The sequence below is a fragment of the Cherax quadricarinatus genome, chromosome 20 (genome assembly GCF_038502225.1).
Source record: "Cherax quadricarinatus isolate ZL_2023a chromosome 20, ASM3850222v1, whole genome shotgun sequence".
Lineage (NCBI taxonomy): Eukaryota > Metazoa > Arthropoda > Malacostraca > Decapoda > Parastacidae > Cherax > Cherax quadricarinatus.
Window position 1 is genome coordinate 17,902,785 of NC_091311.1, and position 22,787 is coordinate 17,925,571.

General features: G+C 42.9%; 1 pseudogene; it reads right to left on the minus strand.

Annotated features, from left to right (window-relative positions):
• Window positions 1-803: 803 nt before the first annotated feature.
• On the minus strand, window positions 804-9,231 carry LOC128703613 (tigger transposable element-derived protein 1-like; annotated as a pseudogene).
• Between the last annotated feature and the right edge of the window lie 13,556 nt (window positions 9,232-22,787).

The following is a 22,787-nucleotide window of genomic DNA, read 5'->3' on the forward strand; positions in this document are numbered from 1 at the left end:
GTTTACTATAGTTACATGCACCAAGTAATGCAGTGAACTCTTGATTTAACCGAGTTTTGGGGGGACAGGGTGTCTGTTAAAGTCAGTTGTCTCTTAAATCTGAATTATGAGAATACTTTTCCATGACTGTAACAATAACAGACAGTTTGGACTATAACAGACTTAGTCCATCAAATACAAAGTCAATTTACCCCATAGTAATTGTGAACATTTCTGAATTTAACAGTTTGTATACGGTGTTTTCACTCATCCAGCTGCAGATTTTGTTCCTTAAGACCAAAATCTGTTAAATTGAATTTTACTGTAGTTAGGTATATAAAGGCTGGATGATGTGGGATGTATCATAGGGGTCATCCATCTACTCATACCAGTCAGTGCCTTACACATTTCTGCACAGTGCCATTTGTGGCTCTAGTTATGGTTGCCTCTGTATTGTACAAAAAAGTGATTGTGCCATAATTCATTGAAACTAATGTTCATCAGTTAATAATACTTTAATTTATGAAGAAAAATATATTTATTTGAAGTTATTTTTATTTTCCTGAGTTTAATACAGTAGGGCCCCACTTATATGGCAGGTTAGGTTCCAGGCTACTGCCGTAAAGTGGAAACCACTGTAAAGTGGAAAACCTTTTTTTTCCACTAACAAATGCATTTAAATACTAGATAACAAGTTTACACTAACATGTATTAAGTTAGCAATAGAACTAGGCATTAAACAAAACAATAAAAAGTAAAATATGCACACAGCACACTTATTACTTACCTTCAAATATTAATATGAATGTGTGAGAGGTGAGTATTTATTGAATTAAATCATGAGATGGCACACCATTATCCTCTGATTCTTCAACTAATTTTATTCGCTTTGGAGACTTGTGTGAAGCTCTTGAAGGAGTGTGTGTTGCTGTTGATGTTGAAGACTGTTCAATGCTAGCTGTTGATGTTGAAGGCTGTTCAATGCTAGCTGTTGATGTTGAAGGCTGTTCAATGCTAGCTGTTGATGTTGAAGGTTGCCATGATACTATCTTAAAGTAGGAAAGCATTGAATTTTGCCTCATGGGTTTCATTTTCCTTTCCCTTAAAATTTCTTTATAGCATGTAACACCATGGGAAAGGGATGCATCCACTGTTGAACTTCATTCAAAATTTGGATCAATCTTCTCGAAAATTGCCATTACTATTTCTATATGATTCATAGCTTCCAAATCCTGGGATTTCATTTCTTTAATGGCAACAGGTCTGTCATCAGGATGGATCTCCTCTTCTTGAAATTTCTTTCTTTGCTCTTCAGTCAAAAGATCATCTTGGTCTATCAGAGCCTCATCATGAGAGAGAAGCAATTCTTCCACATCCTCAGGCTCAACTTCCAATTCTAATTCCCTTGCCATATCCACAACATTTAGTCACTTCATCCACTGGATTCTCAAAGCCTTCAAAATTGTCCATAAGTTCAGGAATTAGATTCTTCCAAACACCTTTGAGTGTAGTTTCTTTAACTTCATTCCATGCATCTCTAATATTTTTAATATCATCCAAAATTGTGAAACCTTTCCAAAAGGTTTTTAATTTATTTTGTTTAGGCCCTGGCATTTTATCATTGTCTAGGAAATTTACAACCTTAATGAAAGATCTTAGGTAATAAGATTTATAGGTTGCAATTGCACCTTGGTTCATTGGCTGCAGTAGTGAAGTTGTGTTTGCAGGTATAAAAGCAACATTTATCTCCTTGTACATACCATTTAGAGGTGTAGGGTGGGCAGGGCATTGTCTAAACCAAGTAAAACATTAAAAGGAATTTTCTTTTCCTTGTAGTAAGCCTCAGCTGTAGGCTTAAAATAATCTTTGAACCAATTTATGAAAAGATCGGCAGTCATCCAAACTTTCGAACTGGATTGATGATAAACAGGGAGGCTACCTTTTGCATAGTTCTTTAGGGCCCTAGCCTCTTCAAGGGGGGCTCCTTGGTGTGGTGAAGAGGCTCTTGGTCTGAGGAATTAGACCTGTCGGTCTCCTTCCTCAGACCGAACCTAATTACCTCCCAATCCCCCCTTCGCTCTCCCATCCTCCCCTTTTTCCTTTCCTCCTCCTCCTCCTCCTCCTCCTCCCCACCCCTCCCTTTTGCCCTTCCTTTTTTGGCCTTTGGGATTTTTTCCCACAGGCACGCTAGTTCCTAGGTAGGGGAAAGGGTACCGGGGTCCATCCCATTCCGTTGAGGTTCTTGGCGGTGGCGTAGTTTGCCATGGAATCTGGATTGCCTGGGGATGTCCCGATCCCTCTCCTGTATCCCGGAGGGTGGCTTTGGGTGTCTTTCGGGCGACAGGTGTATCTCTGGAAGCCACCTTTCAGATTCCAGGGGTGGTGGCCGAAGGAGGTATGCTTTGTGGTGGATATCCGGGCCCCCTCTCTTTTGTCCACCGAGGTAGCTCGGCAGATGTGAGGTTGCTATCCCGGATTGCTGGTTTACTGGCATGATGGGTAGGGTATGGCACGGGTTCCATGCTGCATCTGCGCTACTTGCGGTGCTGAGGTCCTCTTGGGCGCGGAGGAAGATTTCTGGCCCTTTCATTCCTCCTAGGAACTATCCCTTCCAGGTCCCCCCTTTTTTTATTCTTTTTTTATTTTTATTTTCTTTTCTTCTTTCTTTTTTTTTTTCTTAAAAACAAAAAGAAAGGAGCAACCTAACCATGGACGCCCTAGTCCATGAACCTGCTACCCCTGGGCCCCTTCTTGATACCGCACCCCGTTCTGACCCCGCCTCGTCTTTGGACCACTCTTTGGACACTCCTAATGCCTCTGTACCTCTTGCCGGTGCTGTTTCCTCACCCGCTTCAGGTACTGAGGTCTCGACTTACTCCTTCAATTTATCTGACCTCCGCTCTCCTTTGACTATGCTTCCGGCCTCTCCCTCTACGGTGCGGCAATTTTCGAATCGCCGGCCCGTTCCACGTCGGACCAACTCTGGTCCCACGCCTAAATGCCAAAGACAATTACCTGCTGATGATTCTTCTCCACCTTCTTGTTCTTCTCAGAAAAGATTGACACGTCCTTCACTCCTTTTCCATGCTCAGTTTCAGACTGCACAATGGACTAAATTCTTCACTTTATGACCGACTTCCTCTATTGCCTATCTTTCCAACCATAGTATTGGCAAGGCACTCCTACACCATGTTGGTAAAAATATTTCTTTTCATGCTCTTAAGAGCGGTACGCGCATCATCACTGTACAGAATGCTACCCAAGCTCATGATCTTTCTCTTCTTTCTCATATCGATACTGTTCCTGTCACTATTGAAAAACATCATTCCCTCAATTCTTGTAGTGGTACCGTCATTCTGCCCCATACCATAGTTTAACAAAATTTCCAGACATGTGGCAATGACATTCTTGAACAGCTGGAACTCCAAGATCTCCCAATCCTCAAGGTAGACACTTATGTTCTTCCTGCCCGCGGGCGGAGACGATACCCTAGCAGTGTGGCTCGTTTAACTTTTGACAGCCATGAACTCCCATCCTCAGTTTGTGTAGCAGGACATAGGTTACAAGTTCGAAAGGTGATCCCTATAGAAACTGCTGGCGATTTGGCCATCCAGCGAAATATTGCAGATCTATAGTCGAATGTCCAGTCTGTGGTGCCGATGACCATTCTAATACGTCTTGCAATCGACCTCCCTCTTGCCTTAATTGTCATGAGGCTCACCCTTCGTACTCTCGCCGTTGCCAAGTCTACTTAAATGAGCAAGAAATCCGTTACCTCAAAGAAGCAGAAGGTCTCTCTTATGCCATGGCAGTTTCTCATCTCCGCCTCCAAGGGAAACTACCTCGTGTTTCTTATTCCCATGTTTCAAAACGTCCCCCCACTTCTGGGGTCCCATCTTCTGCAGCCTCCTCTGTGGTTACCTCTCCCATAGTCACTCCTGTATCTAATTCTTTTGCTGTCCTGGGCTCAGACGTCCCTACTTCAACGCCTCAGTCTGTTCTCGCTTCTTTGTGTACTCCCTCACAAGCCTCGGTATTGATGAGATCTCGTACGACACTTCCTCCCAATCGTCCTTCTACTTCTCAGAAGTCAAAAAAAGGTCCTTTAACCCCTCCTTCACTTCTTCCACCTCATTTTACCTTCCCTGTCTCTGTACCTGGTTCTTCCCCTCTCACTGGCTCTGTTACAAGTGTAGAGGTTCACCCTCCTCCTCGTACTGTACCTTCCTCCCCTGTTCCCTCCCAAGTTTCTTCCTCTTCTGCCACCTCCCAGGTTTCTGCCTCTTCTGTCCCCTTCCACGCTTTTCTCCAGTTCCCTCCACCCTTTCGCCCCCCCCCATATGTTGGTACAGTCCATTACAGTTCCAATCTTTACTCATCCTCCCCCTACCATCTCCAATATTGTCTCCCATACTCTGAATTTTGAAACACTTGAAGCAATCTCTGAATATAATGCAGAGACCAAACCATCAATGGACACTGATCCACTCTCTGTTCCTTCTCTCTCCTCTCCTCCATCTGCGCAACTTCTTTCTTCGCAGTGCACCATTCCTTCGCTGCTTGACCGTTTTCCGCTGCCTCCGCATGTGGACTTTTCTAACCCCTCTAGTCCGCAGGAACCCTTACCTGCGGATTTCAGGTATCTTTATCGTTGCCAATCATAGCCTATTTACAGTAGAATATACGCGGCCTCAGGGGTAATCGAGATGAGCTTCAGATGTTACTCTCCCAGTTTTCCCCTGTTGGTGTTTGCTTACAGGAGCCAAAATTACACTCTGCTGTTATCTATCCCATCTCAGGCTATAATTTATTGTATTCTTCAGATCCTTTTCCTGATGGGACCTTTAATGAAAGTGCCCTTCTTCTTGGCACTGATATTCCGTACCATCAGCTATTTGTTCGTACTTCGCTGCATTACACAGCAGCCCGTATCCACTTGCATAGGTGGTATACGCTCTGTTCTTTATATCTCTCTCCTTCTCGGGCATTATCTATTCCGGATATTGCCTTTCTTGTTTCGTCATTACCGCCACCACTTCTGTTACTTGGCGATTTTAATGGCCATCATTTCCTCTGGGGGGGTCTCACTGTGATTCCCGTGGCATTCAGTTAGAGGCTTTTCTTGCTACCCACCCCCTCCATGTTTTAAATACAGGTGCTCACACCCATTTTGATCCTCGGACTCACACTCTCTCTTGCATCAATCTCTCAGTCTGCTCTTCCTTCGCCGCATTAGACTTCACCTGGTCTGTTCTCCCGGATTTACATGACAGCAATCATTTCCATCATTCTTACTTCCCCTTCATATTCACCACCTCTTCGTATCCCACGCTGGCAATTTGATTAGGCAAATTGGAACTTTTACTCACAACTAACTGTTTTTAGTGAGGTTCCTTCTTCGTCCTCCATTGATGAGCTTTTACACCTCTTCCCATCCTCCGTTTTTAACCACAGCTTCTCATTCTATACCCCAAACTTTGGGCAGGCATTCTCAGAAATGCGTGCCTTGGTGGTCTCCTGCTTGTGCTCGTGCAGTACGTTTGAAACACACTGCATGGGGCAGATACCGGTACAATAGAACCACGGAGAGACTTCTTGATTTTAAGCAGAAGCGTGCGATCGCTCGCCGTGTCATCCATGACGCTAAATGCACTTGCTGGCGAGATTATGTCTCCACCATCACCTCTGCTTCCTCTATGAGCACAGTCTGGAAAAAAGTACGAAAAATGAGTGGTAAATATTCTCCTGACCCGGCTCCTGTTCTGCGGGTTGCCGGTGTTGATATAGCAAACCCACTAGATGTTGCCAGTGAAATTGGCAATCATCTGGTTTGTATTTCTCAGGGGCTCCATCTATGCACCTCGTTTCTTTCCTCAAAGTCTGCCAGAGAGTTAGCACTTTTGGACTTTTCTTCTCTCAGAGAAGAACAGTATAATGTGCCTTTTACACTTCAAGAACTGGAGGCAACACTCTCGGCTTGCGGATCATCCTCAGCTGGGAGTGACGACATTCATATTCGTATGCTACAACATTTACATCAGTCAGCCCTTGCAGTCCTATTACGCCTTTTCAATCTTATTTGGTCACAAGGAGTTCTTCCACAGCCATGGAAATCTGCTATTGTTCTCCCTTTCTGCAAACCGGGCACTACGGGACGTGAAGCCTCCCACTATCGTCCCATTGCTCTTACCAGTGCAGTTTGCAAAGTGATGGAACGCCTGGTAAATAGACGTTTAGTGTGGTATTTAGAGACACACAACAGTCTCTCCACTCGTCAATATGGCTTTCGTAAGGGACGTTCTACCATAGACCCCTTACTACGCTTGGATACGTATGTTCGTAATGCCTTTGCGAATAACCACTCAGTTATTGCCATATTTTTTGACCTTGAGAAGGCATATGACACAACTTGGAGGTATAATATTTTGGCCCAAGCCCACTCCTTAGGCCTCCGAGGCAATCTACCATCCTTCCTTAAGAACTTTTTAACTGACAGACATTTCCATGTTCGGGTTAATAATGTGCTCTCCCCGGACTTTATCCAAGCTGAAGGTGTCCCCCAGGGATGTGTTCTGAGCACAACACTTTTTCTCCTTGCTATAAATGATTTGGCCTCTAGTCTTCCATCAAATATTTGGTCGTCACTCGATGTTGATGACTTCGCTATTGCCTGTGCAGGCACTGTCACCTCATTACAGTTTCTCTCCAGCATGCGGTGGACTGTGTTTCCAATTGGGCCACCACACATGGGTTTAAATTTTCCAGTACCAAAACTCACCAAGTTACTTTCACTAGACGCTCTGTCATCTCCGATCATCCTTTGTACCTCTATGGCTCCCGTATCCCTGAACATGATACAGTCAGGTTTCTGGGCCTCTTTGATATTAGGTTATCCTAGAAACCTCACATTACCTCTCTGAAGGCAGAAGGTCACAGCCAGCTGAACCTTCTTAAAACCCTTGCTCATCTTTCATGGGGAGCTGATCGTCGAACTCTCCTTCACCCTCATTTTATCGAAACTTGATTATGGTGACCAGATCTATTCAGCGGCCTCTCCTGCTACTCTCTCTAGCCTTAACCCATCACCAAGGATTACGTTTATGCCTTGGTGCTTTTCGTTTTCCCTTGTTGAGAGCCTCTATGCAGAAGCGAACGTTCCATCCTTATCCGATCGCCGTGATGCCCATTGCCTTCGCTACTTCGTACGCTCTCATGATCTCTGCAATCCTTCCATTTATAGAATGGTCACTGATATTAGTAGACATTATTTGTTCGCCGCCCCTGTTTACTCCGTCCCTTCTCTCTTCGCCTACATTCGCTCCTTCTCTTCAATTACCACCTTTCTATGTTCATGTAGCATCTCACTTTTCCCTACCACCCTGGGAAGTTCCAGCTGTTCGAGTCTGTTCTTTCTCTCTCCCTTACTCGAAAGCCCAACTGTCTACGGTCACTTCCGGCTCTCTCTTTCTTGACCACTTCCACTCTCATTCTCATGCCATTGCAGTGTACACACATGGCTCTAAGTCTTCTGACAGCATAGGATATGCCGCAGTGTTTCCGGACAGCGTCGTACGAGAGCATTTACTATCTTCGGCTAGCATTTTTACTGCTGAATTGTATGCCATTCTTGCAGCACTTATCTGTATTGCATCTATGCCTGTGTCATCATTTGTGGTTGTCTCAGACTCCCTTAGTGCCTTACAGGCTATACAGAAATTTGATACACCTCATTCCTTAGTCCTCCATATCCAACTTTGGCTATGCCGCATCTTTACCAAGCGTAAAGATATTGTTTTTTGTTGGGTCCCTGGTCATGTTGACGTACAGGGCAATGAACAGGCAGACACTGCTGCGCGGTCAGCAGTACATGACCTACCAGTTTCATATAGAGGTATTCCATTTACGGACTATTTTGCTGCAATAGCTACCCACCTTCACACCCGTTGGCAACAACGTTGGTCTACTATGCTCAGTAACAAACTTCAGTCTGTTAAACTGAGTATAGGTTACTGGCCGTCTTTCTTGTCACCAGTGTCGAGGTTGAGAGACTACTCTCTCCCGTCTTCGCATTGGCCATACTCGTCTTACTCATGGATATCTCATGGAGAGGCGCCCTCCTCCTCTCTGTGAGAATTGTCAGGTTCCATTATCAGTCAGCCACATTCTGTTAGACTGCCCACTTTATCAACGAGCACGCAGAATTTACCTCCATCGTCGTCTTCGCTCCTCTGCTCTCTCTTTACCTTCCCTTCTCACTGATGGACTCACCTTTCATCCGGACTCTCTCATTGACTTTTTGACAACTGACTTCACAAACTCTGATACCTTCAGCCCTTTCTACCTCAATGTCTTGCTACCCTCTACCCCTGCACTATCCCCTGCCCCGCTGTTTTCTGTAACCTACTGATCATCCCTCCCCCCTTCTGCCGCCCAATACCCTCGCTTCCTTCCCTACCCTGCAGCGCTATATAGCTCCTGTGGCTTAGCGCTTCTTTTTTATTATAATAATAATTAATTTAGGGCCCTAGAGTTCTCTGAGTGACAAATCATCATAGGTTTTAACTTGCAATCACCAGTTGCATTACCCTCTAGGAAGAGTGTTAGCCTGTCTTTTGCAGCTTTGATGCCAGGCATTGACTTCTCTTTAGCAATAAATATCCTAGATGGCATCTTCTTCCAAAATAATGCAGTTTCATCCACATTAAAAATCTGTTGCTTGGTAAATCTACCACATTCTATTATCTCAGCTAGCTAATGTGGATAATTTTCTGCAGCTAAATTGTCTGCGCTTGCAGTCTGCACTCTGATGCTGTGAAGTTGACTTCTTTTCTTAAACCTATTAAACCAGCCTCTGCTAGCTGTGAATTTATCTTCAGCAGCTTCCTCACCTCTCTCAGCCTTCATAGAATTGAAGATTCTTTGGGCCTTGGACTGGTTAATGGCTCAGCGTAAAGGCACACTGTGACTAGCCAGATCATCAATCCACGCCATTAAAAGTTTTTCCATGTCAGCAATAAGGTTATCACATTTTCTTATAATTTTAGTGGTCGCTGGTTTAGCACTTTTAATTTCCTGCAACACTTTCTTCTTATTGTTCACAACTGTACTAACTGTTTGACGAGCCAAACCAAGCATATGTGCTATCTCAGCCATTGACATACCTTGTTCACTAAGTTTAATCATTTCTAACTTGGCACTTAAAGTAAGAGGCTTATGACTCTTCTTTTTATCACAACTAAGCTTAGACACCATCGTCAACGAGAGCCAACTAGTTAACAAAAGAGTAAACGAGAGAGAACGAGAAACATGGAGTTCAGACAATGTAAAAACACAAACTGAACTTGTGGTAGACAATCACTCAGACGGGCAAAATTAACGCGTATTAATACGTGTCCAATTTTAGTTCATGCAAGTACGTTTGTAAGAGTTTGTGAAACTTTTACTTCATGGTATTTTTTTATTATAATTAAATCACAATACAGATACTCTTACATTGTGTACAAGTTGTACAAGTTAGTACAGAATAATTAATAAACAGCAACACTCCCATTCTCATGCAACACACCATTTTTAGAGTGAATGATATTATTATTATTATTATATTAATAAAAAGAAGTGCTAAACCCACAAGGGTCGTGAATAGCAATAGAGTGAGTGAAGACATACGAAAGGAATATTTTTTTACAGTTATCCCCCAGTAACTGGTGTTGGACTAGAGAAAACGTAATTCTTCCGACATTCCTACAAACCGCTTGGCAAACATCACGTATTTATATCAATTTTTATACTGTGGGTGTATGTATCATGTTTGTGTTATGTGTTTCTTACATAATTTTGAAAAAATATCCTAGATGGATTAATGGAAATGTCTATATTAATGTAATATATGACATTTAATGATTCCAAGAGATTATTATTATTATTAACCCTTTCGGGGTTTTGGCCGTACTAGTACGGCTTACGCACCAGGGTTTTTGACGTACTAGTATGCATAAATTCTAGCGCCCTCAAATCTAGCAAGAGAAAGCTGGTAGGCCTACATATGAAAGAATGGGTCTATGTGGTCAGTGTGTGCAGTATAAAAAAAATCCTGCAGCACATTTGCACTGTATTTTCGTGTGGTATTTATTGTTGTATTCTAGTTTTCCTGGTCTCATTGTATAGAATGGAAGATATGTTACAGAAATTGAAATGATTTTGACTGGTTTTAGAATGAAAAGTACTTTGAAATTGAGCTCAAAGTAGCAGAAATGTTCGATATTTACCAAAGTTCAAAAGTAAACAAATCATGCTAAGCGCCCAATACACGTCAACTGGTGAGTCTAATATTCTTTCACAAGTGCACCGATATTATTTATACCATTTCTACACTAATGCAGTAGTCTGCATAACAGTAAAACTTATTTTTTTGTGAAAAAAAATCAAAGTGGAAAGTAAAAGAAATATAAGAGGGGCCTGGGGACATGACTAACGAACAGAGGAAATGTTATTTTAGTGCCAGAAATGTGTGTCTTGTTTATTCTGGACCATATTTGGAAATTGGCATCTTTTGAAATTTGTGTGAAATTGGCAAAATTGCTAAATTCTGACCACTTTATTGGATAGTTGAAATCGGTAAATTGGTGGTTTCTTGTACTTATTCAATAGAAAAAATGGAGCTCTAGCGAAATAGTTATGATTTTTGTCAACTAGTACACTGGAATTGGCCGAAAATAGGGCTCAAAGTAGACAAAATCTCCAATGCGTAAACATCGTTGAGACTGCTAACTTCGCGAGAGCATAATTCCGTAAGTTTTCCATCAAATTTCATACTTTTGGTGTCATTATGATCGGGAAAAGATTCTCTATCTTTTCATAAGAATGTTTTTTTTTTAAATTTTGGCGACCCTGAGAACAAGTCTCTGAGAGGGCCTGGCGACCCTCAAAGGGTTAATATCGCATCTTCAAGAGTAGAGAGAGACTTAGTGATTTTAATGTGTACCTGCATGCCAGCATAGTGTGTATTTAGGTACAAGTACACATAAGTTTAATTATCAGAGTACATATAAAATGAACAATAACCTTAAAACACTTGAAATTTTGGAAAGTTTCCAGACATAATAGAGAGATGTGCTCACAGAGAATGTAAAGAAACTGAGTGTGATGCAGTGACCACATTAGAAAGACAGGTGGGGGAGCCGTATAGCTAGTTTTGGTCATGATTTGAAATGTCCATATTAGCAGAACACCATAAAACAAAACACCATAAAGCGGGGCCCTGTCGTACATAAGGTGTAACATTTGATTTACTTTTGATCTCTCAATTTCAATATTGTGTGTGTGTGTGTGTGTATATATATATATATATATATATATATATATATATATATATATATATATATATATATATATATATATATTTATTATTTATTTTAACAAGTCGGCCATCTCCCACCGAGGTAGGGTGACCCAAAAAGAAAGAAAATCCCCAGAAAGAAAATACTTTCATCATTCAACACTTTCACCTCACTCACACATAATCACTGTTTTTGCGGAGTTGCTCAGAAATACAACAGTTTAGAAGCATATACGTATAAAGATATACAACATAACCCTCCAAACTGCCAATATCCCAAACCCCTCCTTTAAAGTGCAGGTATTGTACTTCCCATTTCCAGAACTCAAGTCCGGCTGTATAAAAATAACCGGTTTCCCTGAATCCCTTAACTAAATATTACCTTGCTCACACTCCAACAGCTTGTCATATCCCAAAAGCCGTTCGTCTCCACTCACTCCTATCTAACATACTCACGCACGCTTTCTGGAAGTCCAAGCCCCTCGCTCACAAAACCTCCTTTACCCCCTCCCTCCAACCTTTTCGAGGACGACCCCTACCCCGCCTTCCTTCCCCTACAGATTTATACGCTCTCCATGTCATTCTACTTTGATCCATTCTCTCTAAATGACCAAACCACCTCAACAACCCCTCTTCAACCCTCTGACTAATACTTTTATTAACTCCACACCTCCTAATTTCCACACTCCAAATTTTCTGACAAGTCCAATGAAGTGAATGGTGACAAGTCCGGTGAAGTGAATGGTGACATGTCCAATGAAGTGAATAGTGACATGTCCAGTGAAGTGAATGGTGACAAGTCCAGTGAAGTGAATAGTGACAAGTCCAGTGAAGTGAATGGTGACAAGTCCAGTGAAGTGAATGGTGGCATGTCCAGTGAAGTGAATGGTGACAAGTCCGGTGAAGTGAATGGTGACATGTCCATTGAAGTGAATGATGACAAGCCCGGTGAAGTGAATGGTGACATGTCCATTGAAGTGAATGGTGACATGTCTGGTGAAATGAATTGTGACATGTCCGGTGAAGTGAATGGTGACATGTCCAGTGAACAGTGACATGTCCAGTGAAGTGAATGGTGACATGTCCAGTAAAGTGAATGGCGACAAGAGCACCTGCGCACTCGTAAGTGACGTCACCAGCTAACACAGTTACAAGTGACTGTTCAGACGTGCATTTTGTGATGTCTTGCGACGTCACGTCGAAAGAGGCCGTCTGCAGCACTCTGAAGGAGGGGTGTTAATGTTGCAGTTTAAAAACTGTAGTGTAAAGCACCCTTCTCGCAAAACAGTGATGGAGTGAATGATGGTGAAAGTTTTTCTTTTTCGGGCCACCCTGCCTTGGTGGGAATCGGCCAGTGTGATGATAATAAATAACTCATTACAGTTGTGACCGGGTGTGGAAGTGTGAATTGCTCATTACTCTATAATTTATTCATGATTGTAGCATGTATAAACGTAAGTAACCATTCTACAGAATTCATTACCTTTGTAACTTGTGAGCTCATTACCTTTGTACCTAGTTCAGCTATCAAAACTTTGGGGGCCCAGTCCCTGGACCCATTACGTACCTCTGTAATCTGTAAATGCCTTTGTAACTTGTCATGATTGTGACCAGACCTACCTGGAGTTCATTACCTTTGTAAATTGTGAGTTCATTACCTTTGTAAATTGTGAGTTCATTACCTTTGTAAATTGTGGTTCATTACCTCTGTAACTTGCTCAGCTATCAAAACTTTGGAGTCCAGTCCCTGGACCAATTATGTACCTCTGTAATCTTTTGACTACCGCCCACAGGATGGGTATGGGGTGCATAATAAACATATTAAACTAACTGCAGCGACGTAAGACTAAACTGCATATTGCGTCTGATGGACGCAATTTCGAGCATCATCCTAGAACATGAGACGCTCCTCCCCCCTCCCCCTTCTCTACCCCCCATCCCCACCATCGTGAACGCACAGATGCAGCACCCACAGCCTGACTGATCAGGTTGCGAGTAACGCTTACGGACGGAGGATCAAGCCTTCACTGCTCACAGTTTGTGAATACAGTGAACTAAGCTGCTCAACAAACCTTTTATCGGGACGACATTTCACCCGTGATAAAGCTCTATACCTGAGCGAAACGTGCCGGCGAACGATCGCTTTATAGGTGTGTGTGTACTCACCTATTTGTACTCACCTATTTGTGGTTGCAGGGGTCGATTCATAGCTCCTGGCCCCGCCTCTTCACTGATTGCTACTAGGTCCTCTCTCTGCTCCATGAGCTTTATCATACCTCGCCTTAAAACTATGTATATACTCGCCTAATTGTGGTTGCAGGGGTCGAGACTCAGCTCCTGGCCCCGCCTCTTCACTGATCGCTACTGGGTCCTCTCTCTGCTTCCTGAGCTTTGTCATACCTCTTCTTAAAACTATGTATGGTTCCTGCCTCCACTACTTCACTTGCTAGGCTATTCCACTTGCTGACAACTCTATGACTGAAGAAATACTTCCTAACGTCCCTGTGACTCGTCTGAGTCTTCAGCTTCCAGTTGTGACCCCTTGTCCCTGTGTCCCCTCTCTGGAACATCCTATCTCTGTCCACCTTGTCTATTCCCCGCAGTATCTTGTATGTCGTTATCATGTCTCCCCTGACCCTTCTGTCCTCCAGTGTCGTCAGTCCGATTTCCTCGTACGACATTCCCTTGAGCTCTGGGACTAGCCTTGTTGCAAACCTTTGTACTTTCTCTAGCTTCTTGACGTGCTTGACCAGGTGTGGGTTCCAGACTGGTGCTGCATACTCCAGTATTACCTGGAGTTTACCTGGAGAGAGTTTCGGGGGTCAACGCCCCCGCGGCCCGGTCTGTGACCAGGCCTCCTGGTGGATCAGCGCCTGATCAACCAGGCTGTTGCTGCTGGCTGCACGCAAACCAACGTACGAGCCACAGCCCGGCTGATCAGGAACTGACTTTAGGTGCTTGTCCAGTGCCAGCTTGAAGACTGCCAGGGGTCTGTTGGTAATCCCCCTTATGTGTGCTGGGAGGCAGTTGAACAGTCTCGGGCCCCTGACACTTATTGTATGGTCTCTTAACGTGCTAGTGACACCCCTGCTTTTCATTGGGGGGATGGTGCATCGTCTGCCAAGTCTTTTGCTTTCGTAGTGAGTGATTTTCGTGTGCAAGTTCGGTACTAGTCCCTCTAGGATTTTCCAGGTGTATATAATCATGTATCTCTCCCTCCTGCGTTCCAGGGAATACAGGTTTAGAAACCTCAAGCGCTCCCAGTAATTGAGGTGTTTTATCTCCGTTATGCGCGCCGTGAAAGTTCTCTGTACATTTTCTAGGTCGGCAATTTCACCTGCCTTGAAAGGTGCTGTTAGAGTGCAGCAATATTCCAGCCTAGATAGAACAAGTGACCTGAAGAGTGTCATCATGGGCTTGGCCTCCCTAGTTTTGAAGGTTCTCATTATCCATCCTGTCATTTTTCTAGCAGATGCGATTGATACAATGTTATGGTCCTTGAAGGTGAGATCCTCCGACATAATCACTCCCAGGTCTTTGACGTTGGTGTTTCACTCTATTTTGTGGCCAGAATTTGTTTTGTACTCTGATGAAGATTTAATTTCCTCATGTTTACCATATCTGAGTAATTGAAATTTCTCATCGTTGAACTTCATATTGTTTTCTGCAGCCCACTGAAAGATTTGGTTGATGTCCGCCTGGAGCCTTGCAGTGTCTGCAATGGAAGACACTGTCATGCAGATTCGGGTGTCATCTGCAAAGGAAGACACGGTGCTGTGGCTGACATCCTTGTCTATGTCGGATATGAGGATGAGGAACAAGATGGGAGCTAGTACTGTGCCTTGTGGAACAGAGCTTTTCACCGTAGCTGCCTCGGACTTTACTCTGTTGACGACTACTCTCTGTGTTCTGTTAGTGAGGAAATTATAGATCCATCGACCGACTTTTCCTGTTATTCCTTTAGCGCGCATTTTGTGCGCTATTACGCCATGGTCACACTTGTCGAAGGCTTTTGCAAAGTCTGTATATATTACATCTGCATTCTTTTTGTCTTCTAGTGCATTTAGGACCTTGTCGTAGTGATCCAGTAGTTGAGACAGACAGGAGCGACCTGTTCTAAACCCATGTTGCCCTGGGTTGTGTAACTGATGGGTTTCTAGATGGGTGGTGATCTTGCTTCTTAGGACCCTTTCAAAGATTTTTATGATATGGGATGTTAGTGCTATTGGTCTGTAGTTCTTTGCTGTTGCTTTACTGCCCCCTTTGTGGAGTGGGGCTATGTCCGTTGTTTTTAGTAACTGAGGGACGACCCCCGTGTCCATGCTCCCTCTCCATAGGATGGAAAAGGCTCGTGGTAGGGGCTTCTTGCAGTTCTTGATAAACACAGAGTTCCATGAGTCTGGCCCTGGGGCAGAGTGCATGGGCATGTCATTTATCGCCTGTTCGAAGTCATTTGGCGTCAGGATAACATCGGATAGGCTTGTGTTAATCAAATTTTGTGGCTCTCTCATAAAAAATTCATTTTGATCTTCGACTCTCAGTCTGGTTAGCGGCTTGCTAAAAACTGAGTCATATTGGGACTTGAGTAGCTCACTCATTTCCTTGCTGTCATCTGTGTAGGACCCATCTTGTTTAAGTAGGGGCCCAATACTGGGCGTTGTTCTCGATTTTGATTTGGCATAGGAGAAGAAATACTTTGGGTTTCTTTCGATTTCATTTATAGCTTTTAATTCTTCCCGCGATTCCTGACTCCTAAAGGATTCTTTTAGCTTAAGTTCGATGCTTGCTATTTCTCTGACCAGTGTCTCCCTGCGCATTTCAGATATATTGACCTCTTTTAGCCGCTCTGTTATTCTTTTCCGTCGCCTGTAAAGGGAGCGCCTGTCTCTTTCTATTTTACATCTACTCCTCCTTTTTCTTAGAGGAATAAGCCTTGTGCATACATCGAGTGCCACCGAGTTAATCTGTTCTAGGCATAAGTTTGGGTCTGTGTTGCTTAGTATATCTTCCCAGCTTATATCGGTTAGGACTTGGTTTACTTGGTCCCACTTTATGTTTTTGTTATTGAAGTTATTGAAGTATGTGTGTGTGTGTGTGTGTGTTCTCACCTATTTATGGTTACAGGGGTCAAGTCATATCTCCTGGGCCCTGTGTACGTGTGTGTGTCATTAATCCACAAATACCAATCAATTCCCTGACACAATCTTCCCAAATCTCCTCACTCAGATCTTTGAACACTCTCCAATCACTACCCCCTCCCCCTTATCCATACCCTCCTCTTCGCTACCCTCCCTCATCTCATTTGCCCCCTCCCCTCCCATCTCAGCCACCTTCCATTCCCTATTCCCATCCCCCCTATATAATGGCCCTCCCCTCCCCCAATAACACTCACACATAGTGGGGAGTCAACTACATCCATACTAATGTTGTCTTTGTTGGGGGTTGGGGAAATTTTGGGCACCTCTATAGGGGGAATAAAGTTGGGGTCGAAGGAGGGGAAAATTCAGGTATAAGCCTTCAGGAACCTCAGCAGAGTCCTTCCCCGCCTAGTACACAGCACATATTAGGCTCGTCTTGGAGTATGCAGCACCACCATGGAACCCTCTCGTGATAAATCTTAATAAGCTTTGATGATGTTAAGGTATGCAACAAGACTAGTCTCAGACCTAAATGGTACTTACCCTGACGACAGAGGATATAAGAGGAGATGTGATAAGGACATACAAAATATTCAGAGGACAAGAGTGGGTGGACAGGGATAGACAGTTCGGGAGGCAGGAATCCGGTACACGAGGGAAATGTTGGAAACTAACGACAGAGATTCTATAATAATTATATAATACCAACTTATCTCATAATTCTGTAACATTTTAAACCTAAGATTTAATATAAGTCTGCCCAAAATGCCTAGGTGTTCTAGTGGTACACTCTGTAATTATTATTTTACTACATGTAAACCACACAATAACCAAATTCTGTAAACTCAGCATTGTAATACTTATAGAGAATAAAGTTTGAATTTGAATTTGAATATGGTTTTAAGAAGAGGAATGACAGGATCCACGAGCTCCAGAAGAGAGTAAATCCGGCAAGCGGTGAGGGGTGGGGCCAGGAGCTGAGACTCGACCCCAGCAACTGTAAACAGATGAGCGCACACACACACACACACACACACACACACACACACACACACACACACACACACACACACACACAACACACACACACACACAAACACACACACACACACACACACACACACACACACACACACACACACACACACACACACACACACACACACACACACACACACACACACACACACACACACACACACACACGTCAGGCCCATACTGGAGTATGCAGCACCAGTTTGGAATCCACACCTAGTCAAGCACGTCAAGAAATTAGAGAAAGTGCAAAGGTTTGCAACAAGACTAGTCCCAGAGCTACGGGGATTGTCCAACGAAGAAAGGTTGAGGGAAATCGGCCTGACGACACTGGAGGACAGGAGGGTCAGGGGAGACATGATAACGACATATAAAATACTGCGCGGAATAGACAAGGTGGACAAAGACGGGATGTTCCAGAGAAGGGACACAGACACAAGAGGTCACAATTGGAAGTTGAAGACTCAGATGAATCGAAGGGATGTTAGGAAGTATTTCTTCAGTCATAGAGTAGTCAGGCCGTGGAATAGCCTAGAAAGTGACGTAGTGGAGGCGGGAACCATACATAGTTTTAAGGCGAGGTATGATAGAGCTCATGGGGCAGGGAGAGAGAGGACCTAGTAGCAATCAGCGAAGAGGCGGGGCCAGGAGCTGTGACTCGACCCCTGCAACCACAAATAGGTGAGTACAAATAGGTGAGTACACACACACACACACATACACACATACACAAACACACACAAACACACACACAAACACACACAAACACACACAAACACACACAGACGATGTGAAGTTAATGAGAAGAATCCAATCAGATGAGGATCAGGCAGGACTACAAAGAGACCTGGACAGGCTACAAGCCTGGTCCAGCAACTGGCTCCTTGAGTCTAACCCTGCCAAATGCAAAGTCATGAAGATTGGGGAAGGGCAAAGAAGACCGCAGACACAATATAGTTTAGACGGCCAAAGTCTGCAAACCTCACTCAAGGAAAAAGATCTGGGGGTGAGTATAACACCGAGCATATCTCCCGAGGCGCACATCAATCAGATAACTGCTGCAGCATACGGGCGCCTGGCAAACCTATGGATAGCGTTCCGATACCTCAGTAAGGATTCGTTCAAGACTCTGTATACCATTTACGTCAGGCCCATACTGGAGTATGCAGCACCAGTTTGGAATCCACACCTAGTCAAGCACGTCAAGAAATTAGAGAAAGTGCAAAGGTTTGCAACAAGACTAGTCCCAGAGCTATGGGGATTGTCCTACGAAGAAAGGTTGAGGGAAATCGGCCTGACGACACTGGAGGCCAGGAGGGTCAGGGGAGACATGATAATGACATATAAAATACTGCGCGGAATAGACGAGGTGGACAAAGACGGGATGTTCCAGAGATGGGACACAGACACAAGAGGTTACAATTGGAAGTTGAAGACTCAGATGAATCAAAGGGATGTTAGGAAGTATTTCTTCAGTCATAGAGTAGTCAAGCCGTGGAATAGCCTAGAAATTGGAGTACTGGAGGCGGGAACCATACATAGTTTTAAGGCGAGGTATGATAAAGCTCATGGAGCAGGGAGAGAGAGGACCTAGTAGCAATCAGTGAAGAGGCAGGGCCAGGAGCTATGACTCGACCCCTGCAACCACAAATAGTTGAGTACAAATAGGTGAGTACATACACACACACACACACAAACAGGGCCAGATTACCGCATAGGCAAACTAGGCATTTGCTTCGGGCCCCGTGCATTTGGGGGCCCCGCGGTCCAAGGGGTTCAGGGGCTCATCCAAGACTGCGCATATGGTGCAAGTGCAAAGGGGTTCCTACCTAAAAAGTTCAAGTGTTTGGAGAGTAAAATTGATTTTTAAAAATTAATCAAAACAAAAATAAATAATGAAATAAAATAAAATATAAATAAACCTAACCATAGATGGCAACACTCAACATGCCTTTGTTTACATCAGAACAGCTGTGTTTTCCCGCTAATGGGTGAGTATGGGAGATTCCTCTCCAATTTTCTGTAGTAATTACACGTTATCTAGACTTGTACTGTGACAAATTAACTGAAGTGTTGTTGATAGACATTGATGTGTATGGATAAATGTTTGTTTTCGCCTCTAAATGTTAAGGGAGGTACCTGATAGGGTTACTTGACCAGTAAAGACGCATGTCCATCATTACACTAACTGAAACCTGGCTAAAGCCTGATACTACAGATGTCTATGCCATTCCTGGTTACACAGCCATACACAACTGTAGGCCAGACCAACAAGGGGGTGGCACAGCCATATACTACTCAGACCAACTAGAATGTATCACTAATACTTGCACAAGGGATGAACATGGGGAATATATAATAGCCAAATTCAAATCCAAATACCTACAAAAACCTCTCACATTGATAAACATCTACAGAGTTCCACAGTCAAACATTAGCCAATTTAGTCAAAACCTAGGAAGTATGATAACTGATGCACGCATGAACAAAGATCACTTACTACTCTCAGGTGACTTCAATATAAATCTCCTGCAAGACCAGGACCCACACGTTACTGAATTCACAAACACAATGAGTAACTGTATGTTGCTACCAACAGTAACAAAACCTACAAGAGTTACAGAGACTAGTGTTTCCCTACTTGACCACATCTGGACCAACACCATATCCCCTTTAAAATCAGGCATAATTACAGATAATACCACAGACCACTACCCGACTTTCCTCATAACAACTCTTGGTAAATTACCCCAAGACACTACTAAAGTCACCTTCAGACTTCACAATGAGGCAGCCATTAATAACTTCACAACAGCAGTAGCAAACATTGACTGGCACACTGAGCTAGAAATCTATACAGATATTGACGAATGTATTAATAATTTTCTAAAAAAGACCCAATACCTCTATAACAAGCACTGCCCTAAAAAAACTAAACAGATGACAGCTAAGAGACTGAACAGTCCCTGGCTAACACCCAGCATTCTCAAATCCATAAATACAAAACACCAATATGAAAAACAGTACAGAATGGGTCACATAACCAGAGACCAAACAAAACGTTACTCGTCAATCCTAACCAGCCTGATAAGAAGGGCAAAAAAATTGTATTATGAGAACAGATTATCCAACTTACGAGGTGATATAAAAAAGACCTGGAAAACCCTATCAGAAATTCTAGGAACAAAAAAGATATCACGAAATAGCGAAATAAAATTAGCAAAATCAGATGAACCCCAACTCCCACCAACAGAAACAGCAAACAGACTCAATGATTTCTTCTCCACTATAGGTCAAAACCTTGCCAATAAAATCCCAAGCTCAGATACCCCACCAAATGACTACCTCACCGGCAACTACCCGAACACACTGTTCCTAGCTCCGACTAACCCATACGAAGTATCCCTTATTATCAACACACTAAAAAACAAGGCAGGAGATTTAAATACCTTACCACCCTTTATATACAAAAAAGTGTCACAAGTGCTATCACCAATCATTGCAACACTCTTTAACAAATCCATTGAATCCTCCACCTTCCCTACAGTACTCAAAATAGCAAGGGTCACCCCGATCCACAAAGGAGGAGACCAAACAGAGTTGAATAACTATAGGCCAATATCCAACTTACACCCTCTCTCAAAAATCTTCGAAAAATTAATTCATAAACGAATCTACTCCTACCTTATCTCCCAAAACATACTCAACCCCTGCCAATTTGGATTCAGGCCTAATAAAAATACTAATGATGCTATTATACACATGCTAGAACATATATACACTGCAATAGAGAAAAAAGAAGTCCCACTGGGGATCTTCATTGACTTACGTAAAGCTTTTGATACAGTTGACCATGACTTGCTCCACGTAAAATTGTCACACTATGGTATAAGAGGGCACTCCCTCAACTACCTCAAGTCATACCTCAGCAACAGAAGCCAATATGTGTATGCAAATGGGGCAAACTCCTCTGCACAACCAATTACAGTTGGTGTCCCACAGGGAAGTGTCCTTGGCCCTCTTCTCTTTCTCCTATACATAAATGACCTACCAAATGCTTCGCAATTACTCAAACCCACACTATTTGCAGATGACACTACATACGTCTTCTCCCACCCGAGCCCAGTCACGCTAGCCAGTACTGTAAATACCGAATTACAGAAAATATCTACCTGGATGAGAACTAACAAGCTTACACTAAACATTGACAAAACCTACTTCATTCAGTTTGGTAACAGAGCTACAGATGTCCCTCTTAACATAATGATAAACGGATCACCTATCACAAAGCTAACAGAGGGAAAATTCTTAGGAATCCACCTTGATAATAGACTCAAATTTCATACACATATACAACAAATTTCTAAGAAAATTTCCAAGACTGTAGGCATACTATCGAAGATACGGTACTATGCTCCACAGTCAGCCCTCCTGGCCCTATATCACTCTCTTATTTACCCCTATCTCACCTATGGAATTTGTGCATGGGGCTCAACAAGTAACCATCTCAGACCACTAATTACCCAACAAAAGGCTGCAGTTAGAATGATAACAAATTCTCACTATAGGCAGCACACTCCACCAATATTCAATACACTAAACCTCCTCACCATACAAAACATCCATACTTACTACTGCACCTATTACATACATAGAACACTTAACTCTGATATTAACCCTCCCCTCAAACATCTCCTTGCCAACCTCAACAGAACACATGACCATAACACAAGGCACAGATCACTCTTTGATGTTCCTCGTGTCCATCTCACACTATGTAAAAACTCAATGCACATAAAAGGCCCTAAAATCTGGAATTCATTACCTGTAAATATAAAAGAAACACTACCTGTTTATAAATTCAAGTCTCTTCTCAAAGATCACTTACTCACCCAAAACCAAATAAATACTGAATAACTGAACCTTATAAATTGTATATCTTAAATGTTTCTCACAATTATATCACATAAATGTTAAACCTAAAACCCAATCTAACTTTATTATTTTTTAAATACACTACCTAACAGAATACTCCATTCTACTGAATGTACAACAATGCATACAACCATATGACCTGTCTTTGTAATACTCACTTGTGCTTTATAGTAACCTGTTTACATTAATGTTTTATCACTGATTTCATCATTGCTTAGTTAATCTTAAGTTAATTTTAAGCCAGCCCGTAATGCTATGCATAGTATAAGTGGCTTTGGCATACTGCTCTTACCTGTATTTGTTGTACCTCTGTATGTGTGCTCAAATTTTTAAATAAATAAATAAATAAATAAATAAATAAATAA